This window comes from Canis lupus, chromosome 5 (assembly GCF_011100685.1).
Source record: "Canis lupus familiaris isolate Mischka breed German Shepherd chromosome 5, alternate assembly UU_Cfam_GSD_1.0, whole genome shotgun sequence".
Taxonomy (NCBI): Eukaryota; Metazoa; Chordata; class Mammalia; order Carnivora; family Canidae; genus Canis; species Canis lupus.
Window position 1 is genome coordinate 64,879,875 of NC_049226.1, and position 19,464 is coordinate 64,899,338.

The 19,464-nt window shown below is 55.8% G+C and overlaps 1 long non-coding RNA gene across 1 annotated transcript; it reads right to left on the reverse strand.

Moving 5' to 3' along the window:
- Positions 1-892: 892 nt before the first annotated feature.
- LOC119871917 lies at positions 893-19,041 on the reverse strand. The gene is made up of 3 exons (XR_005359915.1): positions 18,282-19,041; positions 2,035-2,288; positions 893-1,607 (listed from the first exon to the last, which is right to left on the reverse strand). It is a non-coding gene; the product is annotated as an uncharacterized LOC119871917 (long non-coding RNA).
- Between the last annotated feature and the right edge of the window lie 423 nt (positions 19,042-19,464).

The following is a 19,464-nucleotide window of genomic DNA, read 5'->3' on the forward strand; positions in this document are numbered from 1 at the left end:
CTGAACAGCTCAGGTGTTCCAGCCGGGTGAGCGGAGGGATACTGGCTCCAGACCCCAGCCCCTCCTGGAGCCCACCTGAGACAGGAGGAGAGGCTGAAGAATCAGCCCCCACCCCCACCCCCTGGGACCTGACCTGCGGAAGCCAGTGCTCCTGGCACCCCCCAGGCTCCGGCCCGGCCTCACCCGCAGCCCCTTACCCCTCAGGCTCCTTGGCCACTGCCCCCACCACCGGATGCTGTAAGCTCCTCCCCACCTGGAGTGTTGGACACATGCTGCGCCCAATGGGCGTCCGGCCGCGAGCTCCGGGAGGCACCGTGGGCGAGGGAGCCGCCCCACGGGGCACCTGAAGGCGCTGCAGCAGGTGGAGGACGAAGGCTGGGGCCCGGTGATGCCTGCGCCCACCCTGGAGGCCGGCCTGTCCGCAAGGCTCTGCCCTTACAGTGAGCTACCGGGGAGTGGGGCGCGGAGGGAAGGGCTGGAAGAGGGCCCGGGAAGGCAGGAGGCCGGTGCCCCCTGCAGCTCCATCCCTGGAGGGGGGCTGCCTGGCAGGGAGAGGGGCCAGGCGCCCATGACCCCTGGCCCCGGGCCGCCCAGGGATACCCTCTCCACGGAGAAGCTGGGCATGGGGAGACCCAGGGTGCAGGCCCCCGTGCACCAGCCTTGGGGTGTGAGCTGCCTGCAGAGCGGTGCACAAAGGTCGGGCAGCCTTCTGGCACCTGGCAGGAGTACCGTGGAGGTCGGTGCCCCCACGCCCTGCCGCTCCCATCCTGGCCTCGGGCTGGACAGACAGGTGGTGAGCAGCAAAAGCCTGCTGAGCCCTGCACCTCAGTGACGATGCTCCCAGGGCTACCGCCATCCCCGCCTCCCCCTCGGGAGCGCCCCTCTTCCATCCCCCAGGACCTGGGGCTTTGGCCTCCAGCCTCCCCTCTGTCCTGAGTCCCAGAGCTTCCAGGGCCTGCAAAGAGTGAGGCTGCACAGATGGGCCCGAGCTGCGGTCTGTCCACCCAGTGTGCATGCCCTAGATGGATTGCCGGCCTCCTCATCACCCTAAAGGGAAGCCTAGCCCCTACCGAAGCCATGTGCCCGGTGCATGCCTGCCTGCCTGCCACCGGTGTGGAGACTGCCCTCCAGCCTGCGGTGGGCCAGGGCCACATGGCTAGCTCTCCAGGGTTTGCTGATGGGTGGGACTATGTTCCCCGCTGTGTGAGGCTCTCACTCCCTGGTGGCATTTAGAGGGCTAGATTCCAGATTGTGCAGCAACACCTCCCATCAGCTCAGTCCCTCCTCTGTTCTCTCTGAGGACAGGGAAACTACAACCATGTAGGTCCTCATGCTAAGGACAATGTTGACCAGTCCTGGTGCTCATCCTCCAGAAGACTGTGTTTTCCATACCACCTCACTGTTTAGGGGGCTGGCCAAGCTCCGGATGATGGGCTGCAGGCCACTTCTAGGCCTGCCCCATAAAACCTGGAGCTAGAGATAATTGTGGCTTGTGATTTCACCAGGACCTGTCCACTTTCTCTGAAAATAGCTAGTTGGTGGGGCCTCCCCTGCATCCAGAACGCGAGCCTCAGGAGAGTCCAAGATTGGCCATCATCGTTCAGCCTCTGCAAGTGGAAAGAGGGTGGGAGGCAGGTGGAGAGAGCATATCTAAGATGCTTGCCTCATCCACCCTGTGACTGCTTCGTAGCCACATGCATCCTTCCCTTCAGCTTTGAAAAGGTAAATAACCACGCTAGTAACCCAGCCTGCTCCCACCTAGCCCAGTGTGGCTTCCCCGCCTGCAAGCTGGAAGACCCCCGCCCTCTCCCCACTGTGCAGGACTTCACTGAGCATCCTGTGACCCACCCAGTCTGCCCCAGGAATTCACCCCTGATACGCTAGCTTGGGGCATGTGGTGTTTTTCCTGTCCAGACGTGTCAAAGGAAAAGCAGCAAAGCTTTCCACTGGGTTCTACCACAGGATATTCAGCACTGGGTGAATATTAAAATCCTCAGAATAAAATTATATATGGAATGACAACTGCCCAGGTACCTCCTGAGATGGGCTCAGGATCTCTAGGGTGGAGCCATGCTTCTTTCTCTGGGTGATTGCAATGCCAGCAACAGTTGGAACTCACTGTCCTGCCATGTGCTGCCATTCAGGTGGGGACAGGATGGACGATGCAGACGTGCTCATGGGCTGGTGGCTCGCATATGCGCACACACATGGACATTATGTGACCACGCAGTCACGCAGGTGCTTGCCTCTGCACAGCTGTCCTGGAAGGATGTGGGGACACTGAGGCCCTGGAGGTGAGAAACAGAAGGGACGTTTTGATGGCTTTCTTTTTCCTTTTTTTTTTTTTTTTTTTTTTTTTTGATGGCTTTCTTGTACTGCAGTTTGTAGGCTCTTAATCTCCATTTAACACTATTTTTTGTGTGTATAATAAAAAGAGTGCCTTCTCCAGACACTGCCCTCCCTCTAAGAAGGAGATTTCTGGCCATTGATGACTTTGGAGCATTATCTGGAGGCAGACAGGCACCCTAGAGGGGCTCTCTACCTGAGCCCCTGAAACCAGGTGCTCGTCATGCAAAGAGCAAGGTGCTGCTCCTTGACAGAGTGCAGATGACCCTGGCAGAGCTGGCCCCCACAAGGTCCATTCTGCTGATATGGTCCTGAGCAGCTCAGTCTCACAGACACGCACCTACACAGCGCTGGACCCTGGGGAGACAGCCTCAGGAGACTCTCAGCCCAGGACTCAGCCCTCACCTGGCAAATAGTTGTGGCCACATGTGATAGTGGATGAGTCAGGGGAGGAACCCCATTCCAGCAGGCTTGTTCCCATCTCCTTCACCTTACCCCACATTCTGGCCAGAGAACCTTCCACCAAGCTCCATCCCACTGCCCCAGGCTCCCTGTGCAGCATTGGGCCACACTTCCTCTCTAGGCCATAGATTATTTCTCAAGGAGGGCACTGGACCACAGCTTCTAGTTGCCAGAATCACCTGGGGCTTACCATAAATTCAGAGTCCAGAGGTCCACCATCCCAGATAGGATGGAACTGGCAAATCTGCCAGACGAGCACCTGGGTGGCATGGATGGCAGCCCTAAGTGAATGAATTTCAGATGCTTTTTTTGGCATTTGGCAAGAGTAAAACTACTAGGCATCCCAAAGGATGAAGGGACAGGCTTGGGGGGAGCTTCAGGGGTAGGAAAGGATGGATGGGTCCAAGGCAAGCAGTGTCTGAGCCCTGAGGGTGTTGGGGGTGCCTGGCCTTCCTCATTCCACCTTAAACATCCGACTCATGAACACTGGGAAGGCTGCCAACACAGGATGGAGACAGCCTGAGCTTTCACATGGAGGCCCCCAGAACTCCCCCATGGTTCATTTTTAATTGGATTTAATTATTTTCTATTTAATTGCATTTTTAAAAGCTCTCCCTAGTGGCTTCTTGATCTGAGGATCTCTCCTCTTCTCTCTCCTCTCCGGGCTGGAGGCTTGGCCTGGGTAGGGATGAAGAGACAGAGCCGGGGTGGCTGTGGGGCCATAGTCCCGCTGAAGGTCCCTTGGGACCTGGGAAAAGGCTCCTGGCAGGGGCACTACAGATAGGAAGTGGATGGGAGGCCAGAGCTGAGGGTGCCCCGAGTGCCTCGCTGGGCCATGCAGATGGAGCCCAGTCCCACCACCTTCTGCACAGCTTTCTCCTCGTCCTCACTGTCTTCCTAACTCCCTGCAGGGTCAGGCTCCCCCATCACTCACCTGGCTTGCTCCTAACAGTCCTCTTCCCCTTCTCTGCCCTTCTGGAGCCTTTCCCCATCCCTGTCACCCTCAGAATCAAATCCAGAGTCTTCTCGCTCCTCAAGCCCACCCCCATCCTCTTGTTGCAACTGCACAGAGCCCCTGCACTTCCCATCCATGTGTCCTGCTCTTTCATCTGTCTGCACCCATGAAGATGCCTGTCTCTTGCCTCTGTTCTTCCTGAAGCCCTCCACAGCCAGGTGTTCAGTAAGCACACGTGAGCACTCCACAGACACTGCCCCAATGCTGGGATGCCCATCATCCATCAAATGTGACTGCAAAGGATTTGTGGGCTCCCTCCATGAAGAGGTGGAGTGGGTCCCACCCTCAAGCCCACATGGGCTTCTGACTTGGTTTAGCCAACAGGATGCGGCTGAAGTGATGTTTGAATCTGGAGTCTGGTGCAGCCACCACTTCACCCTCTTGGAACATCACCCTGAGAACACCAGGGAAGGAGGCTGGTCTAGCTCATGGAGGCCTTGGGGCATGTCCGGCTCCATCTCTCAGGCCTGTGAGTGAGGCCTCTGTGACCTGTCCAGCCCACAGACTCGCTGGTGTAAGCAGAAGCAGGTGTAAACCTAGGCCGAAACAGTCAATTTGAAGTCATGAGAAATAAATCACTATTGTTTCTGACCACTGAGATTCGGGGTGTTTGTTATTCACTGAAAGCCTGACACATGGCCACCATGGGCAGCCTCTGTCTCCTGTTCTTCAGTGGATGCCTGCCCTGCCCCAGATGCCAGCTTCCCCTCCCCCGGCCCCTCAGAACTGTGTACATGGTCCTAGGGGAGATCTGGTTCCCTCATCCTCCTTCAGCAGCTCCTATCACCCACCAGGGTGGAGCTAAAGCTAACCCACATCAAAGGCTGCACCTATCTTGCCCCTCCCCACCCCTCCTGCTACATCCCTGCCCCAACACTCAGTGCACTCAGTGGCCTGGGCCTGGGCACTGTGTTCTCCAGTCCTGCCAAGTGCCAGTTCACCACCCTGTCCCACTCTGCCCAAGACCCAAATGAATCCTTACCTCCCCCAAGAAGACCTCCTAGGTCTAAACACCCTGTATCCTGCAGCTGAGCTGTTCTTGGAGGCCCCTTCACTCCTTCAGCTGGATTGCCACCCAGTTCTTCTTCAGAGCTGAACCTCCCAATCACTCCCTTGATCACAGCCCCTGGCAGAAGGATATGTTGAGCACTGCTTTATGCACTGTAAAAGAGATACATGGCAGGAGTCATTTAAATAAGAGATGGGGGGTGGGCAGCCCTGGTGGTTCAGTGGCTCAGCGCTGCCTTCAGTCCAGGGCATGATCCTGGAGTCCTGGGATCGAGTCCCACTTTGGGTTCCCAGCATGGAGCCTGCTTCTCCCTCTGCCTGTCTCTGCCTCTCTCTCTCTTTGTTTCTCTTATGAATAAATAAAATAAAATCATAAATAAATAAATAAATAAATAAATAAATAATAAGAGATGGGGAAAATGCACATAAACAGAGGGACTGTTTCCTTCTTGCACCCCAGGGGATTACTTATGTAGTCCCCAGGATGAGTGCACCCTTGCCTGGAACCTTACATTGGATCAGAAGCTCAAGGATAGGGTCTTGTTCATTGTTGTAGTTCCCATAGACTGGCACAGTGCCTGGTCATACAGCACAAACTCTGCGGACATGTGGTTGGGGAGGGAAAGGAGGGATGGGAGGATGGATGGATGGATAGATGGGTAGGTGAATGAATGAGAAAGTGGTGATGGTAGATGAGTGAGTGAGTGAATACTGTGTGTCCATGAGAACAAAGTAGAGGCTTATCTTCCTAGATTGGTAAGCTTTCTACACAAAATTCCGGCACCTAGTTTTAGACAGAGTGATCTTAGTCGTGTGTGTGCCTAAGACACAACAGAGATGAGCTAAAACCACAGTTGTGCAAATCTCTCTTCTTCTTGATGCAGGAACAGAAACTTAGTCCTCGTTCCCTACTTGGGTTTAGGACCTACACTGGACCACTCTGGGCCAACCCCTTTCCCCAGGGACAGCCTCTCTGTCTGATTCTTCCAGTGCCTTTTCTGGGCATTCCTGCCATGAATGCTTCTGGGAATAGCTGAGCCATTCGATGGAGTTAAGCCCGGGGTGGGGGTTGGGCAATTAAAGGTCCGGTAAGCCGCTTAGTCTCAGGGAAATCAGGAATGTTGAGGGCAAGGCCTCAGTAGAAGCGGGGGTCACTGCAGGAGTCTGTTTGCACTTTGTCTCCACCAGCCTTGCAGGAGGACTAGGCTACTGCAAGGGTCACAGAACCAGTGAGGACACAAACCCCAGACATCCACCCTCCCTGTGTCTAGCTCACTTGAATACACTGTGATGTCTTGGACAGAATCCAAATTAGGAGAGAACGGCCAATTTCTGGTCTCATTCCTGCAGACAACTTGTTCCAAAACCTTGCACAAGCCACTGCAACTTTCTGGACCTCAGCTTCCCATAAAGTATCCATACCTGGCACCCCTCAACCCAAAATTTCCTAGTACTGTGACTACGGCAGACAAAACTGTTTTCTTTCTTTCTTTCTTTTTTTTAAAGGATTTTACTTATTTATTCATGAGAGAGAGAGAGAGAGAGGCAGAGACATAGGCAGAGACAGAAGCAGGCTGCATGCAGGGAGCCTGATGTGGGACTCAATCCCAGGACTCCAGGATTATGCCCTGGGCTGAAGTCAGACGCTCAACCGCTGAGCTGCCCAGGCGTCCCTGATCCCAGTTTTCTTTGCAGATAGTCTGAAACATGGCATCAGAACCTTTCTGGACACGGCATTTTGGACAGGGACCATGAGTACACTGGTGTGGGGGACGACCCGCGTTGGCCACACTGGATTTTCAAGGCACCACCTGGCTGTGAGGACCATGTGTGATATCCTACTGGCTGCGTCCGTCTTTCTCTCAACACATGGGCCTTACGCTCTGGACTGTTCCTTCATCTCTGCATTTCCCTGGCACACAGTGGGCCCCAGATGCTGGTGGAGAAAATGAACAAGTTGCCGTTTATAATTCTAAGTCCTTTTGCCTCGGGCCTGGGGAGGACATTTGCTGGGGTTCATCCCAGCACGCATACCTGTGTGGGTCCTCGGCACACAGGCTCTGTCCTTACTGGCATCAGGAGAAACCAGCAGAAGGCTTCCCACATGAACAGATGAGCAAGAAGAAGCAAAGCTCCACTCACAATGGGCCCCGGAGGCAGGTGGCCTCCCCTCATGGAGCTGGGGCTGCCAGGATCAGCAGATGTAGGGGACTCAGCAGATGGGGGATAGCCAGGCCTGGTGTCAGCCCTCCAAGGGGCATAGTCAGCCACACAGGTTGGCAGTTCCCACCCCAAGGACCAGTAGCCAAGATACAAGTCAGATGCCCAGGTGAGAGGCCTGCTCTGACCCTAGAGGAGCTGACCGCAAACCACAGGTGGCCTGCCAGGCCTTGGCTGTCACCTCCTCACAATGGCAGCTTTGTCACAAGTCAGCCTGCCAAGCCTGGCTGCATTTCCCCAAATACCCTGTGGGTTTTAGATGTAGTGGGCCCAGAGTGAGAGTCTCTCAGGGGATTTGGAGGGGAAGCTACCTCTTGTCCCTGATCTGTAGAGTCACCTGTGGCATGTGGCCAGGCCTGCCACTGAGCCACTATCCCCTACCCTTCTTCACCAACTCTGATCTGTTAGATGGGGCAGTGTAGCCCAGCACCTGCTGGACACCCTAGGTCATAGGCACAACCACTGGCCACACTAGGGTATCTGTGGGGCTCTGGCTCAATTTGGGGAGCAGCTTGCCCTCTTTCCCCATTTCACATCACTAAGCCTTCTAACATCAGACAGCAGCCCCACAAAGCTGTTTAATCAGGTGCCAGACTGCCTGTGGTCAGATCGCTGCAATGCATCCACATGTATCTGGTGTAGGCCACATATATCCCCCACACATATATCCATATATCACACATAAGCGCACACACACACACACACACACACATACACTCGGTGAGTCTGCTTCTCTGGCTCTGCTCTGGTGGACACTTGCACAAACCTGCTCAGGGACCCACAGCTGGAGCAGGTAGGAAGGAGAATGGTGGCAAATAACAGTGTGATAAATACCCTCCTGAGAAACCAGGACTGTTAAAAACTGCCTTGAAAACTAAAGTTCCTCTTCTCTCCTGGTGAAGTGTCAGTGGAAGTGCCCCCAGGTCCCATTATTACCCCCCAGCCTGTCTCCCTGTCACCTGGCTCTGACCGCTGGGAGGCGGTAGGCAGGGTACCTGGGTTCAGCACCACGGACAGAGGAGCCATGCAAGAGGGACCTCTGCCCCCAGATTTTACAGCCTCATGGGACCCCGTCACCACTGCCCAGGACTCTGTTCATTCATTTGTTCATCACCCAGTACAATGGGGCTGTGGCCACAGCAGCAACAGGCGTGTGACATGTGTGTGTCTGGCTTGCTGCAGGCACAGGTATTAGCTCACTCAGGCCTCATGATGTCCTATGAGCTCAGCACTATTGTGCCCACTTTGCAGATGAGAACACTGAGGTTTGGAGCAAGGAGTGCCCTGCCCAGGGTCCCACGGCTGGAACAAGGAGGAGCCAGGAGCCAAACCTACACAAATCCCTCCTCCCCCCGCCACTCCCTGCCTCCTCCATGCAAGGAAGAGAGGGAATGTTGACCAGTTTTGGATACCACTCCCCCACCACCTGACTTTATACTTGGGAACACTGGGGCTACCTATCCATCAGAATTACACATTTGTTGGGGAGCTGGGTCTGTCCCAGAACCACCGTGAACTATCTCAAGTACCCCGAACTAACCCACAGCTGGCCTGCATGCAAGAGCCAAATCCTGTGGTCAGGAAGAGGGAAAGGCAGGGGGATCAGCCAAGGGTCCTTGTGTCCTGTTGGATACCTGCTCTCCAGAAAATCTTCCTCCCATAATTTGCATGTATTTATAATTTTCATTAATGATTATTAATGATTGCTGATATTTGCACAGAGCTTTCCTGCTGACTAGGAGCTCTGGACTGGGTGACTTGACATTTGCTTATGGGTGAAGCCAGATGCAGAAGCAGCCTGGCCTTGAGGGAGGGAAGCTCATGGCATGGGTAGTCTGTGAGATGAAGAGCAGCCACAAGGACAGATGCTGTGAGAGACTGGCCACTGCTGGCCGGAAGGCCACTGCCCTAATGTGCAGCATCTGTCTGGCGCTTACAGAAGACTTTGGGAGGTTCTTCTAAACTCAAATGTGTACCTCGAGAATTAGAAGTAGGACTTTGGCTGCTCTTATGCCCCTTGTTCTTTGTCAGGTCTCCCCTGTGTTCTGTATGTCTCCCTCAATTGTGCTTGCCTGTGTTTGGCTCAGCCAGGAGGAGACAAGGCCTCACCCCATCTGTTTCTGGGCCAGAGGAGGCCAGGGGAGCAGGCACATGCTGCATGGGGGTCTGACAGAAGCACCCATCTCCTGAGTTCTGTGTCCTGCTTGCACCTCACAGCATCCTTGTTGGGAAGTCTCCAGTATTATATCTATATTTACAGATGAGGAAATGGAGACTCAGAGAGGAGAGGGGACTCCTCTGAGTACATCCAACCGGGGGCATATGCACCTGGCCTGAAGCTCCAAAGTCCAAGGTCTGTTTGCTGAGCTGTGGGATGGAGAAGACAAGAGTGCCCACCTCACAGGATCACTGGGCACGTGAACGTGTGTAAAGCAAGAGAAGAGTGCAGGCTGGACTGTGAGTGGTACCAGCCATCTGTACACTCTTATATACATCCCCAAACCCAAATGCCATTTCACAAACAGCGTTTATCTTTTCCATCTGCAATGCCTCCTAATAGGTTTTTAAATATTTAAATATTGGTCTTAACCCAGAAAGGTAATCTCTCAGACAACAGTTCTAAAAAGTCCTGGTGCTGACAGGAAGAACCACACCTGGAAGAAGAGCACCCAGGGACCAGGGCCTGGAGCGAACCAGCCTCCCTCCAATGTCCTGTCTGTCTGGTGGGGGGACTTAGTATCTTCTTTTGGGAAAAGGGGTGTTCCGTCTCCCCTTGGCCCATCCACAGGAACCTGGCTTAGATAAGACTTGACAGGAGAGTCCCGGAGATTGTAACATGGAGAGAAGCGTGAGCAAGGAAAGGGGTGATGGGGCAGGGCAGCAGTCACAGGGTGGGGAGCAGCCTTGGGGAAGCCTGCAGTTGCTCCAGTGTCTGCTTTCAGAGGTCTTTTGCTTAGGTCCCAGTTAGTAGGGCCATGCTGTCCATGCAAGCTGTCACTGGGATTGGGATGCAACCAGCATGTACTGGTGTGGAGGTATGAGAGCACTCTGCCCTTGCTTTTTCCATGCATGACACCTGGGAACCTGCCCATCTCATCGTCTCCTGGCTGCTCACCTAGGAGCCCAACTGGGAGCCCACCTGGGAGCATGCTTCTTTCTTTCTTTCTTTCTTTTTTTTTTTTTTTTTTAAGGGAGCATGCTTCTTGGGCAGTTTCTCTGTGCATGAGCCGTGTGTGTGGGTTCTGTGTGCCGGGGTGCAGTTAGTCTAACCCCAGGTCCCTTGACATCACCCCACCAATTGTCACCCCAGCACCTCGCTGAGGTGCCTCCATGACGGCCTCTCTCCTTCAGCAGTGAGTAGTGAGTATGTACTGGGCACCTATGTGCCAGGCACTGTTCTAAGCTCTGAGTTTCCAGCAGTGGGTAAAGTGGATGCAGACACCTGTTCCTATGCTGCGTGAGTGTGGTGGGGACGGGGACCACACGTGAAAGGGATTAAGGAGGTGAGGGTGTGGTTAAGAAAGGCCTCTCAGGGCGCCTGGGCAGCTCAGTTGGTTAAGTGTCTGACTCTTGGTTTCAGCTTAGGTCATGATCTCAGGGTTGTGAGATCAAGCCCCAGGAAGGGCTCTGTGCTCAGCAGGGAATCCGCATGAGAGTCTCTCTCTGCCTTTGCCTGCTATCCCCATCCTCAAAAGAAAGGCCTCTCTGTGGAGGTGACATCTGGCAAAGACTTGAAGGAGGCAAGGCAGGCAACAACTGGAGGAAAGGGCCCCTGGGAGGCAGCCCAACACATGCAAAGGCCCTGTGCAGAGCAAGCCTGGCATTAAAAAGAAACAAGCACACCAAAGATGAGGAAAGAAGTCTGGGACCTCTGGGGCCCTTGAGATTTTTCACTTAGAGGGTGGGAGCCATGAGGAGTCTGAGCGGGAGAGGGGTGTGGACAGCTTCCCTTCCCACCCCCGCCTCTCCACCCATGTCACATCCCTTACCGTGCCTTTCCCGTAATTGTAAATCTGTTTGTATGATTGTGTGTTCAGCTTTTGTGTCTGCCAGCAGGCTGTCGGCTCAGGAGGAAAAGGCTGCACCCCGTCCCTGACACACCCAGAAGAGTGAGCCCCCCCTCCCCCCCGCCCAGCCCCCCTGCCCTGCCCTGCTGTGGCCTGCACACAGTGGAGCCCGGGTACCAATGTCCAGCCAGTTCCTCCCAGAGTCAATGTGGCCCCTAAAGCCCTGAACACCCCTGACTGGGGCTGTTGCCTGCCTGCTTCCCCAGCAGGTGCGACCTCTGCAGGCCCCTCCCTCCTGCAGGGGCGGGGGAGGTGGCCTGGACCTGTCCCCACCCCCGCCTGCATCTGAAAACTTCACTTCCAGAGGGAGACAATGGCCAGGGAGAGGGGCCGGCGGGAGCGAAAGTGATGAAGTGTCAAGCTCTTGACGGCTGCTCTAAACTCCGCGTTTTCCGCGGCATTTAAATGCCCGCGAGCAGATTAATAAGGTCTCGGCAGCACAGCGCAGTCTGCGCATCTTCTATCTGGAGCCCGTCGTGGGCCGAGTGAATATTGATGGCCAGGCCGGCTGGAGGCGGCCGCGTAGCTTTATCTCGCGGGCCCAGGCTGCTGGCCCTTATCAGGCCGGCCGGCTGTGCAGCTGCTTCTGTGGGGCGCCCGCCCCCCCACCCCCGCCGCCTGCTTTGTAATCAGAAGAGAAGTTGCTGTCTTGATATTTCCATTTTTATCTCTTTTATTGACTTCATTTTCATGTCTTTCAGGGAGCATTTTCTTTGGTTGCCTCCATCTTTCTGCCTCCCTTGTCCCTTGGCAGGGCTGGGGAGGAGGGGGTGGTGAGGTGAGGAAGGGGGTCAGGGGTTCCATCCCCCATGCCCCCTCGTGCACCCCATCTTCTCCCTAATCCCGCTCCCACCCCGTCCTTCCCCAGGGTGGCGTACCCTGGGCTCAGGTCCTCCCAGTCTGGCCCTGATGAGCCTCCACTGGCACCCCTGGGGCCCCCGGGGGAGTGGGAGCCAGGCCCTCTCGGGAGAGGAACCCGTCACAGGTGGGGAACAGCCACGGCAAGCCTCCTTCTCCTGGGCCATCTCCACTGATCCGGGGGAGAAGTGATTATCTCCCCTTCCCAGGCGAGGAAACCCAGCTTCCAAGAGGTTATCAGCTGCTGTCACCTTGGTCTGTGCTGGTGACTCGTGACAGAGAGGGATTGCCAAGTGGCCCGGTCTTTGCAGATGCATCTGTGTCCGGGACGGAGCTCGCTCCAAGGAATGCACCAACAGTTGCCCGCCTCGCTGACTCCTTCCCTCCTCTGCAGGGCAGGGGAGGTCAGAGCTTCATTGCAGCAATTAGCCAGGGCAGTGTGTGTGACGCGGGAGGGAACCAGGGCCAAGCCCCCCCCCCGGACCCCCACCCAATGCCTGGTTTAATGTCATTCATGCCTCTGAACTGGGTTGAATAGGGTGTCCCCCAAAACATGTCTGCATCCTGACTCTAAAACCTGTAAATGTGACCTTGTTTAAAAAGTGGGGTCTTTGCAGATGTGATCAAGTGCTGAGTCTCAAGACTCAAGATGACACCATCCTAAATTGGGGTGGCCTAAATCCAATGACTGAAGTCTCTATAAGAGATTCAGACACATGGGAGAGGCCACGTGAGGACAGGGGTGGAAGGGTGCAGCCCCAAACCCAAGGACACCTGCCTGGCCGCCGGGAACTGGATGAGGCAGGAAGGACCCTCCCCTGGAGCCTCCAAGAGGGTGTGTGTCCCTGCCTGGATCTCAGACTCCAGCCTCCAAGTCTGGGGTGGGCAGAGGGGAGGAGAGGTTCTGGTTGTCTAAGCCCCAGTCTGGGGCCATTAGTTTGGGCTGTTCTGGGCACTCACACCACCCCCACCTAGCTGACACCCCCTCCAGGTTCAGTGCAGATCCACAGCAGCGAGCCTGGCACCTGCTACCATATAGGTGCTCTGCAAACATTAGTTGCATGAGCAAATGAACCCAAGTGGAAGACTTGGGGTGTGTGGGTGTGCAGGAACCTGGGCGCAGAAGTCTTCCTGGGTGCTGGGCTCAGGACCCAAAGCAACTGGACAGCTGTACAACCCTTGAGCCCCATGCACCCCTATGTTCCCCAGCCCCTGTGGCTAGGGGGGCGCATGCTACCTGGAGCTGCATCTCCTCCCTGGAGATGCTGAGACAACGGCTTCAGGAGATCCAAGCAGCCTTGTGGGGACTCCACTGACAACCAAGTTCGCCTGAGTGGGGGAAAGTTACTCCAGCCACAAGCCTGGCCCCCCACCCTGACTAACATGGTGGTCTCCTCCGTGGGCCTAGGGACTCAGGAGGCCCATGTTTGCCGGATGCAACGCAAGCTAGTGCTCATCTACGGTGTGGTCAGCAGAGGCCATTGCAGGGGGGCTTGGGATTGATGTGGCTTTGGTTGTTCCAGAAAGAGGAAATCAGAGGATCTATGTGCCGTGGTGATATGCCCTGTGATCCCTGGGAGCCAGACTCCAGCTAGAGTCTGTCCAAACTGTGCTTACAGCTCCGCCAGCCTCAGAACAGCCCATCTTCCTTCCTGCCCCACCCCCACCCCGTGGCTAGGACCCACCCCCAGCCTAGGACGCACACCCCACCCAGAATGCTGAGCAGAAGCGGGCAGGGCAGGCTTCCCCTCCGTCCCAGCCAGGGGCCAGCCTCCAGCCCTGGTGAATCTCACGGGCCTTGGACTGTTCTGTTCCAGAGAAATGTTAGTTAGCCTCCTGGGAGCCCCAGCCCAGCCCTGCCGTACTAGTGTCCCCCTGAGCCCACACACCTACAGGGCTCTGGCCAGCCATGCTGCTCTTGCCCCTCACCTGGTTTCACCTAGGAACCTCCCTGGCTAACACCTTTGGTACTCTGCCCTCTCTGCCCCCAATCCCAGCAACCAAACCACACATCCAGATATTTCCAACTTCCCTCCCGCCCTGGGCTGTGAGACACGGCCACACACCCCAACACCCCCAGCTGCAGTTTTGCCCTGGGGTCAACAAACCTGATGATTCCCCCTGCAAACACCCTTCGGCTCAGCCCTAGTGCTCTGTCTCCTGGGTCGGAGCCCAGACCAGATCCCCAAACCTGCTCACCTGGTCCACCACAGTCCTTCCACCTATGGAGCCATGGGAGAAGACACATCTGCCATTTCAGGCTGCAGCCTATGGGCCTCAGGACTCTTGTCCGGGGGGTGGGGGGCAACATGGCACCGACCCCGGGGCCGAACAGCCCTGTCAGCACAGCAGACTTGGACTCCCGGGCCCAGACCTGGCTGTGACGAGGAAGGCCTCGGGCCTCGGGCAAGGCAGGTGGCTCTCCTGGGAGCCCCATAGGGCAGGAAGTGGGTCCTGGGCCAGTTTGTACGAGCAAACCAGACATCTGGGAGGGAATGGGAGAAACATCTCCCAGCAAGATTCCTTCCTTAGGACACAGAAAGCATTTGCTACACAAGAAAAAAATAATACGATTTCATCAAAATGAAAGCCTTGTGCTCATCAAAGTCACCATTAAGAAAACGGAAAGGCAAATCGCAGAGGAAATAAACAGTACATATATATGACAATCTGTATTGATAATTTATAAAGAATTCTTATAGATTCTTTTTTTCTTTTTTAAAGATTTTATTTATTTATTCATTAGAAACACAGAAAGACAGAGAGAGGCAGAGACACAGGCAGAGGGAGAAGCAGGCTCCATGCAGGAAGCCTGATGTGGGACTCGATCCCAGATCTCCAGGATTAGGCCCTGGCCTGAAGGCAGCGCTAATCCGCTGAGCCACCTGGGCTGCCCCATTATAGATTCTTTTTTTTTTTTTTAAGATTTTATTTATTTATTCTTGAGAGACAGAACGAGAGAGAGAGAGAGAGAGGCAGAGACACAGGCAGAGGGAGGAGCAGGCCCCATGCAGGGAGCCCGATGTGGGACTTGATCCCAGGTCTCCAGGAGTACACCCTCAGCCAAAGGCAGGCACTAAACCGCTGAGCCACCCAGGCGTCCCAACCCATTATATATTCTTAATAAGAATACAAACACCCAATAAGATGCGGCCCAAATGTGTATAGACACTGGTGTAAAAGGTACTGATGGCCAACAAGCACATGAGAAGACGCTCAACATCACTGGTCGTCAGAGAAATGCCAGTTAAAACTCCCAACTGGCTGTCATTGCACATCAGCTAAAAAGATTACAATTTAAAACAGAAAACACAAAACCTGACCATATCCGATGTCAGCAAGGAAGGGGAACCAGTGGAACCCTCGACGTGCCAGTGGGAACATGAAACTAGGCCAACTACTTGAGAAACCAGTTTGGAAATTCCTTACAAAAGTAAATATACTGTGTATGTAACCAGCAGTTTTACTCACAGGGGAATTTCCAGAAGGGAAGCCATGTGCTCACAAAGGGTCTCGTACACCAGATTTCACAGCAGCCGTACTTGTCGTCATAAAATGTGCACACAACCCAGAGTGCGTTCATATGGGAAGGGTGTCTGCATCCTGAGATGTGGTGACTCACAACACACACACTTCCCAAGAACACCATGACAAGCCACGACACTGGGCACAGAAAGCATGTACCCCATGGTCCTGTTACTGCAACAGTCCAGTTGCCCCATTAGGAGAGAAATCAGGGGGTGATTGAACTGGGGTAGGGGAATTGATTTTAAGGAGGTACCAAGTGACGGGCATGTTCTATCTTGCCTGGAAAGAGGAGAGTATGGGCTCACACGGCGGCGCACTCTCATTGGCCTACATAGGTAAGACCCGTGCATTTACTATTTACTGTCTGGAGAGCTGATGTTAACAAGGGTCTGTGCAAAAACAAAACAAAACAAAACAAAAAACAAAAACAAAAAAAAACAAGGGTCTGTGCAGCGGGCGGGAAGCTGATGCTGTCTGGTGTGCTGGTCAGCTCTGCGACAGTAACCAACAACCCCGACCCTGGGGCTTCTAACCAAGTTTACTTCTTGCTCACAGTACTAGTTGGCAGGGACAGGCTGGCTGTGGCACTTCTCATCCTGGGACACAGAATGAGCCCCCCCTCAGGCACCAATGATGCTGCTCAACAGAGCAAACCTCAGTCGCCACACCTTGCACTGGGCCAAGATGCTACGTGGCCCCACCTGACACAGACAGAGCAGGGGTGAGGTGTCATTGTGCTGCACGAAAGGTTGGAGAGTGAATCACAGAGATGCATCACCTGCCCCTGGGGATGCACCCGAAGGCCACCTGGGAGGCCAGGTGAGGAGGTGATACCAGCGTGCAGGTGGAGGAAAGGTCCCCGAGCAAAGCTGAGAGGATGAAAGCCAATGAGGATCACCACACCCACTGAGCTTGACCTACCCCAGCCACATAAGGCCTTTGGCGTATTTTCACCCTTGAGATCCTTGCATGGCCCCACGGAATGAGCACTGTCTGGAGGAGGAGTGGGAAGCATGGACAGATCACAGGACCTGCCCAAAGGTGTGCCGGGGTTGGAAAGACCGGTGTGGGGCCAGGCGACCAGGCAGTGAGGCTCACGCCACACAGCTGGCTCTTGGGGCATGCACAGTAGAGGTGAGGCAGGGGCTCCCTGGGGGCGGTCTGCCAAGTTGCCAGCCTGCTTTCTCCTGGGGATGTGCCAGGATGCACCAGGCCTCTGCCAGCTGAGAGAACTGCCAGGCCAGACGGCTGTGTGCCAGGACGCTGGCAGCCAGGGGGACGGGGGCACCGCTTCCCACCTGTCTCCTCCCCCACATGGCACCTATTTTTAGAGCCAAATCTTCACAGTCAGGATGCAAGGTTTCAGAGCTGTGGGATGGGCTCGGGCTCAGGTACAGGAAGCCTTGGCAGGTGGGGAACCTACCTCTGCAGGGAGCCCAGCTTGGTCGAGAGGCCAGCAGGCTGGCAAGCATGCACTGCCAGGCCCCACGTCCCTTCTGCTCCCCACCACCTGCCTTCCCTGCTGCCCCATTCACTCCCTGAAGCCCTCTTCTGCCCCCAAAACTTTGGAAGGTCCAGGACTTGGTCTCTGGGTCTCTTCCCACTCATCTGCATCTGCTCCCTTGGCAGCTTCTGATACGTCTCCCCTCTGGCCACCAGCTCAGAGCTTTGCAGGGCAGATCCATCTCACATCCATCTCCAACCAAACTGGAAGATGCAGAGTGAGCTAACTCTAACCCTCACCCTCCACACACCTCCCATCTGTTGCTCTACCTTGACAGACTCCTGCCAGCCTTCCCCCTGCCCAGTACCACTAGGCCCAGGCCCCCACCAGCTCTCCCGGATGCTCCCCCACTGCTGCCTGGTCCCAGCTTCACCAGCCAGTGACCCCACTCAAGCCAGGGCCTCACCCTCACAAGGCCCCGGGGCCCTGCATGACCTCTGCCACCACCTCCCACCCCCCTGCTCCCTGCACTCCAGCCACACTGGCACCTCACCCTGTCCCTGGCTATGATTTCCTCTGTGAATGTGTCACCAACGGGCATAGCGCAGATTTCGTGGGCTCACTTTGCTTATCTTCTGTCTCCCCTCTTGAGGATTTGTGTCCATTTTGCTCATGTTGTATCTCCAGTGCCTAAAACAGCACCCGACACTTGGTAGGTGCTCAGTGAACATTTGTTGAGTGGGTTACTCACAGCGAGGCACGCCAAGAGGAGACAGATGCACAGAAAGACCATTTCTGCACTGTGCAAGGTGGTGAGGGAAGAAGCCTGAGAGGAGGAGGCCAGGCTCCGCGAGGGCACTGGGTGCCAAGGCGCTGGGTACGAGGGCACTGAGTGCCAGGGTGTTGGGTGTGAGGGCAGTGGGTATGAAGGTGCTGGGTCCAGGACACTGGGTGCCAGGACGCTGGGTGCCAGGATGCTGGGTGTCAGGGGGCTGGGTGCGAGGGCGTTGGGTTCAAGGGCAGCAGGTGCAAGGGTGCTGGGTTCAACACAGTGGAGCTGAGCCAGTGGGGTGTGGGGGCAGAGGCTCAGGGGCAGGCACTGGGGAGCAGCCACCCTCCTTCCAGTAAGTGATGCTCCTCTGCCCAGTTTCCAAAGCTGAGCCTCTTCTCAGACCTTCCAGCCACTGCAGGGGGTGGCGGCTGTGCCCAACAGGGAGGGAGCCCCTGGGAGCCCGACACTCCTGCCCCCAGGCTGCCCCCGCCCAGCAACCAGCAGAGGTGGAGAGGGGCGCCCGATCTGAGCGCCACTGGATGGGAAAAGGAAGGAGCTTACCTTACTCTTGTTGCTTCTGTGCTGCCTCCTGGTCTCCCGGTGAAGCCAAGCTCTGGCCCGAGGACGTCGTCCAGCGCTGCCTACGAGGCCGGCCCTGGGCTGCATGCTCTCCATCGTGGCTTGAAGGAGGCGGTGCCTCCTCCACCTTGGACGGTAGTTTCAGTGACTTCTGGGAGGGTGGTTTTGTGTATTTCTCACTGTTTTCCTGCTGCGGCTCTGGACAGGACACGATGTCCATCCACAGCGGGGAAGACTTCCCTCCAGCTCCTCTCAGGACTCTGGGTTTGTTTTCTGTTCTCTGCACTTGAATGTCCAGGGTCTGCATGGGGGGGTTTCAGGGTCATCGTCTCTATCCCTCTGGGTCTTCTCGGAGCTGCTCGGGTCTATGGTGTATCTCTGCCACTAGCTGTGCAGAGGTCTCGGCTGCAATCCCTTCCAAAGCTTCTTCTGCTCTGTCCTCTGCTTTTCCTTCCATGTGTGCTGTGCCTTTGAGGCTGCTCTGGGCTCCCGGATGCTGTCTCCCTCGTGGTTGGAGCTGGGAACTGTCGACCTAGCTTCCCACGGGCTGGGTCTCCTCCACCCAGAGAGTCCTGCCAGGAGCCCGACAGCGCTCCCACCTCTGTCCTGGAGCGGATTGCTTACCTCTCTGTGTCCCCGTAAGAGTCCCACCCCTGTGCCCGCACCATCCGTCTGCTCTCTCCTGGAATCCACTGGCCCTACTGGATCCCTTGGCGTGTTCATCTTAGCTCCCACTTGAGAGCCTGGCATGTGTGTCACACCTGAGTCTGTGTGTTCTCGCCTCCTAGAATGCCTTGTCATTGTTTCATTGTTGGAAGTCAAACAGGCTAGACCAATGATGGTCCCAGAACTTTTGGTGGGAGTCTGATGGGAGCACCAGAAGATGGGGTGCTGGGAAGCATCCCTTTGCCCCAGAGGCTCACCAGGTGCCTCGGGGGCTCCAGGGCCTGGTTTCCATGGAGATGTGACAGCAGCCTCACCCATGAAGGGCCTGGCAACCAGGGGCTCAGTCCCCTGGGTGGCATGAGGCAGGATGGGGACAGCCTGGCAAGTCCTGGCCCGTGGCAGGCAGCGGCCCCACTGTGCACCCCAGAAGGCCATGGGGTCGGTCCCAGGTGGCAGAGAGGACATTCCCTCCCACGCTTCCCCCGGCCGGATCCCACCG